Genomic DNA, 5,999 nt, shown 5'->3' with positions numbered 1-5,999 from the left:
TGACAATATTTGTGCTTTTTTAGCCATGTAGTAAAAATAGTACTATTATTTTCAGTGTACAAGGTGAGAGTCAAGAAGAAGTTCAGCTCCTACTTTATTTTGTAACAGGCAGCTCTATTTGTTTATATAGGCCTACTGGAATATTCATTATTTAAGTTAAAACAAGACACTTCTTGAATGCTTTATATATTATAAAGAAGCACAGTACATAATTCTTTGTAAATTACTTTATAGGCCTATATAATAGCTTGTTTTGTTTTATAATAATAAAAGTGTTGAGTATATTGATATTGATTATGCGATGAGGGTTTTTTTTTGTCTTTCGGTGTGATTTAAACATGCTAATTCTCAGAAAATATTTTCCAATTTTATTATATTACCACCTTTTATTACATAGATATTTTTCAAAACATAACTGCTTTTATAGCATTACATAGACCCATTAAACACAAAAACTCCTATGGCTACAGGGGCTTCGCCCCCCCCCCACCGGGGCACTTAGGCAGTCCCCTGGCCCCCACGCCCAGAGAACCCCCTTGAAATGACCTGGCTACGGGCCTGCAAAGTAAAGAGGGGGGTTTCTTTTCAAAAAGAATGCTGTAAATTTTGTGAATCTGTACACTTAAACAATAAATAAGGTCAATGTTACATCAATCTGTATTATGGGTGTATTTAACTGGTATTAAATCACCTGAACTAAAGTATAAACCAAGCTGGTATTTAATTTATTTTGTTTTCTGAAATTCATGTACAGTGTATACTGTACCCCACCAAAAATAATTCCGGGATCCCGACGGGATGGCCGTGTCCCGGCGGGATGCGGCCATCCCGGTGGGATCCCGCCGGGATTTTTTCCGCAATTCCGGGATGAGCGGGATTTTTTTTCAAAATTTCGGGATGTCCGGGATTTTTTTTTTTAAATCGGGATTCTATCGGGATGTTTCAGAATTTCGGGATCCCGCCGGGATGGAAATATCCCGTCGGGATCCCGCCGGGATGGACAGACATTGCATCCCGGTGGGATTTTGTTTTTGTCGCGCAACAGGCCTATGTGTGATTTTTATAGAATGTGTACGCTTAGGCCTAATCATAAACAATGGAATAACATTATTATTTATCTTATAAGAGCTAGCATTTAAATCTACCAATGGATAAAACGCGTTTATAGAACTCCCATTGTTCAATACGGCTACACCCATCGCTTAACAATGGAATCAACTCTTCAATACAAGTCATTACTTGGCCGTATTATTCGTTCTTAGCACCTATTGTTTACCTCTGAATAGGCCCATCTTCTCTGATTCATTATAACATAATTTTAACGCCAAAAGATTCTTTTGCACTTCTTGTAGAAACCTCCGCTGGCCACATTTTAGAAATACTATGTCATCTGTAGTAGCAGAACAGCAATGAGAAAATTTCCCACGACAAATTCCCATCTAGTGCACTGAACTACTTCCCTACATTCTTAACTTTACATGCGCGCGAGTCGGAACGTATACCGGTACGGCATCTTTGATTAGGGCAATATCCCAGACTGGTGTTCTCATATGAGGTCGATCACTTAAATGGCATCCCTGGAAGGTGGCATGCTTTACGGTATATTTAGTGCTTTAGTGCAGAGAGAAAAATCACATTTCGTTGGGGAGAAAAAAATGTATTTTCGACATACTGTATTTATCATTAGTAGATTCTATATATATAAAATCGATTAAATAATCTTATGGACTTTTTCTCGTCTGGTACATCGGTCCCTCTCTCGGGGAATCACCACCCATAAGAGTTTATCTTTCCTGATTCATTATATCTGATCTGATATTCACTTGATCTGATTTCTTTTTTCTATTTATATATTTATTTTTATTCCTGGTGTTTTGCTAATTTATATTTATTTATACTTTTAAATGTTTAAATACAAATTGTATTAATTCGATCCTTTCATGATGGGAACCACTTGATAGTAGATTTAGTTCGCTTTTTGGTTTCCTCTCCTCTGTTGTCCTGCCGTCCTTTTAAATTGTACTTGTATATTTTTGTATTTGTTGAGAAAAATAAATGAAACATACACATTAATTTTATTTGAAGAAAAGCAGACGTCAATAATTAGTTTTTTACACTTTTTTTAGACACCTCCGTATTCAATTCAATTCAATTCAATTTATTATATCATCTGCAACGCATACATTACATCACATAGAAAATATTGTGGCTCTTTTTAACCTGGACCAACGTCCAATTCGGCAAACAATGAACAAATGGAAAAACAGTGAATTATCAGAGCAACGGACACAATGAAATGCTATTGTATTGCATTGAGGGCCCGGATGGCTGACGCAAAGAAACTCTTTTGGAACCTGCTCGTTCGAGCATAAATTGACCGATATCTTCTCCCACTGGGGAGCAATTCAAAGAGAGAGTTACCAGGGTGTGTTGGATCTTCAATTATACATTTTATTTTTTTAAGCATTCTGGCATTAAATATGTCCTCAATATCATCCTCATTGTGACCGAGAGGCATATTTAACAATATGTCGGAGGTCATTTCGGTCAGCCTCGGTGGTGCCACAATACCAAACAGCAATGGAATATAAAAGAACGCTCTCAATAACGGACTTGTAAAAAATAGACATAGTATTTCTACAGACCCCGAAAGACTTAAGTCTCCTCAGGAAGTAGAGTCGCTGTTGCGCCTTTTTAATGCACTTAGTTGTATTTTCTCGCCATTTCAAATCGTTAGTTAAATAGATTCCCAAAAACTTAAATTTATCTACCATTTCCACAGAAGTGCCATTTATGGTAAGAGGGGTTATTTCTGACTCATGTTTATGTGTGGTGTCTGTCTCTTATACACATCTAGATGTGTATAAGAGACACGAATTGATGTGGATCAAGACCAAGTGGGATTTCGGATTTCAGGTGTCCAAGTACGAGTCGCTCGAGACACTTCATAATGACGGAAGTTAGCGCAATAGGGCGATAATCGTTCAGTGATTCTATTGATGCTTTTTTCGGAATTGGAATTATAATGGATTTTTTGAACAATTCGGGAATTATATGTGATCTCAAGGACCAGTTGAATATAAGTGTGAATACGCTACAAAGCTGGCTACTGCATGTTTTTAATAGACGGGAGCTGACTCCGTCAGGTCCGGTGGCCTTTTTCGCGTTAAGTGACGCAAATTCTTTCCATGTATTGGCGCTCGTGATGACAAGGGGCGGTTCGGAATCACGCCTGGAGTCGAACCTGCTAAAAAAGGTATTTAATTCGTTAGGCAAATCAGCATCGTTAGTATAAGTTTTATTAGACTGAGGACGATAATTTGTCATGTTATTTAGGCCTCTCCATATTTCTGTGGAATTTTTTGACGAGACATCGCCCTCAATTCTTTTAGAATAATCAAGTTTGGCTCGTTTTATACCCTTTCTTAAATCATACCTTTCTTAAATCAATATAACATGAACAATACTAGGGTATACCAATATTATTGAAACTTTCCCACGACCAATTCCCATCTAGCAGCTTGACATAGGCCTACTTCCAACACGTTATCTTTCATTCCAGAGACGCGCGTAGAGTCGGAACTACTAACAGCTTTTTCCCTGGATGGTGGAGTGCTTTATCTTAGCGCTGCAATTGTGTTCTATTTTTAGTAATAACTCCGCCCACATTCCGTGTTGTCAGCTGCCTACGAAAACGTTCAACTCTATAGGGCTATTTATATTTGGTTTTCTGTTTTTCAGTGGGCGGGAGTACTGTTCTGCTTATAACCCGTAGCCACCCCCGCCCCCTACCCGCTAAATTTAAAGATATGTACATAATTAAATCAAAATGCTGAAATTATTCATTATAATAGCAAAAACATTGGGGGTGGGGGAAATATTGGGGAAATCTGGTAAACATTGAACAAAGACATAGGCATCGTCCAAATATTTGTGAGAGGTCTGAGTGTTTTCTGTTGGTATTCGCGTGTTATCTCTGATATTCAACCCCGTAATCAAGGGCGCTTTTTCAGAATCTCTGGATCAGCCCTTGCTGATATCAAAAGAAGTAGATATTCAGCTCCGTAATCAAGGGTGGGGGGGCATACAGGTTTGCAAGTTGAACTCCAACGGTGGCGGACTGAGGTAGGTGGACGTGGCCATTTTAATACTTGCGTCTCCCACCCTCGTTGGTCCCCAATGATCAACAAGTCTAGCAACATGGGCTGAGATGTACAGTATACATTTTTATTTCATCTCCATTGTTGACAAAATATTTAAACTAACATTGTTATATCATATCTTTTCTACCGCACTAACAATTTTAAATTTGATACTGATATCATTTCAACACTTCATCATCAATTGTTCACTTAACATGTTGAATTTGTTGAATTGATTGTTAATTTGTTGAGGTATACACTATTGGTTCCCAAGCTGATGAGTGCACAATGCATACTTGCATAACGTATAGCATGTTTCGTATGCAGGTGATCCCAACCAAAAGTACCTCCTTAACAAAATAGAGGATCGAAACAGCTAATGCATCAGTAAACTGCTGTAGGGCCGGGCATAGGCCCTGTATAAAAGTCAATACTTTGGGAAAAAAAATCTTTAAAAATTCAATGGCGATGCTTTAGCTGTCCTTGGGGTTCAAGTTATTCACTGTTAGGTTATCTGTTTCAGAATATTTATTATCATAATGTATTTGTATAGCCTCTCTGACAGCAGTATACAGTATTGCCGTTTGTTGGATAAAAGCCTCAGATTCGACAACGTCTGCTTCCTGGTGAGTATAATCATATGGAGGTATGATCCGGCCACATAACAGCCGAATGACAAGGCCCCCCAAAAGCTTCAATTATAATATAACATTTTTTAAAATTATTCATATTTTATGCATTCACTCATGAATAAAGATTGAATAGCAGTCCAAGTGGGTCGTTTCGTTATCATACTTTTGTCTGCAGCAGCAGTCTGGCAGGTCAAACAATGACCGATTTTGTCGGCACTAGGGGAGCCCCGGTTCCTGGATCAAGGGGCCGGGCCCCAACCTCTTCTGCTGATAGCATTACCGTACTCTAACAGAGCCTTGTCATTACGTTCTCTGTAGATGACATCCAATAGTCAATTAAAACAATGTAACCCTTAGGTTTTTAGTTCACAAATGTTGTCCTATGTGAAATCATTTTATACGGTATACAATATCAATGCCCAAACGAAGTGTTCCACGGTACAAACTGACATTTAAAGTTCGAAATAAGGAAGTAATAGGCTACCGGTACCCAACTTCTTACAGAATTCGAATCAAATTGTAGTACAGTAATTGCAGGTTACCGTACTGATATTCCACTGTAAGTAGGCCCCCTCGACCAGCACTTTTCTGACACTATGCAAGGGGCCCAGTCTTCCCCTGAACCCGAGGCTTCGGTCTGTACTTGCTTTGATAGCAAACATTTATACAATGTTGAGGTGTTTTCATATTCTGCAAGTTGAAATTCAATTGCCATCATCGCCCACCGATGCCAGTCAACAAGGATCATGATGAAAGATCAAGTACTAAACAGTGCATTTTATTTCAAGCGTTTTTTGAGGGACCAATAACATTCACGCATTTCACAAATATGACTCTTGTATCACGGGCGGATCGAGTAGGTGGAAATGTGCCCCTGTTTTGCTGCTTTTAAAAATTTCAATGCATATATTCATATGTTGTGCTCCTCAATTATCTATTCTGAAAAAAAAAAACTGTTGTACGCCCCTCCCCCTCCCGTTCTTTAGCTCTTTTACACTAGTCACGATTACGACACGACATATCATCGCGTATTCTTTGACACAGCGCGAATCTGTATATCTTGTCGTTGTCGTGTCGTAATCGTGTCTAGTGTAAATGTCGCTTTAGTATATCTTCCATGCTATTACTGTACCACGAAATGCTTAGAACAGCCTACCATGGGCGGGAGATGTGGGGCAATCAGGGACTTGTGCAAGCACAGGAAACACAACATGTGTAGTTTTAT

General features: G+C 38.7%; 1 long non-coding RNA gene across 1 annotated transcript in view; it reads left to right on the top strand.

Annotated features, from left to right (window-relative positions):
- The first annotated feature begins 2,888 nt into the window (after nucleotides 1–2,888).
- Nucleotides 2,889–5,999, top strand: part of LOC117125468 — a 7,406-nt gene continuing 4,295 nt past the window's right edge. The window contains exon 1 of the long non-coding RNA XR_004448128.1: nucleotides 2,889–3,256. This is a non-coding gene — a long non-coding RNA (uncharacterized LOC117125468). The remainder of the gene's footprint in view (nucleotides 3,257–5,999) is intronic.

The sequence above is a fragment of the Anneissia japonica genome, unplaced genomic scaffold, assembly GCF_011630105.1.
Source record: "Anneissia japonica isolate Jap-2015-1 unplaced genomic scaffold, ASM1163010v1 scaffold1467_len401143_cov160, whole genome shotgun sequence".
Taxonomy (NCBI): Eukaryota; Metazoa; Echinodermata; class Crinoidea; order Comatulida; family Comatulidae; genus Anneissia; species Anneissia japonica.
This window is presented reverse-complemented; position numbering and strand designations above follow the sequence as displayed.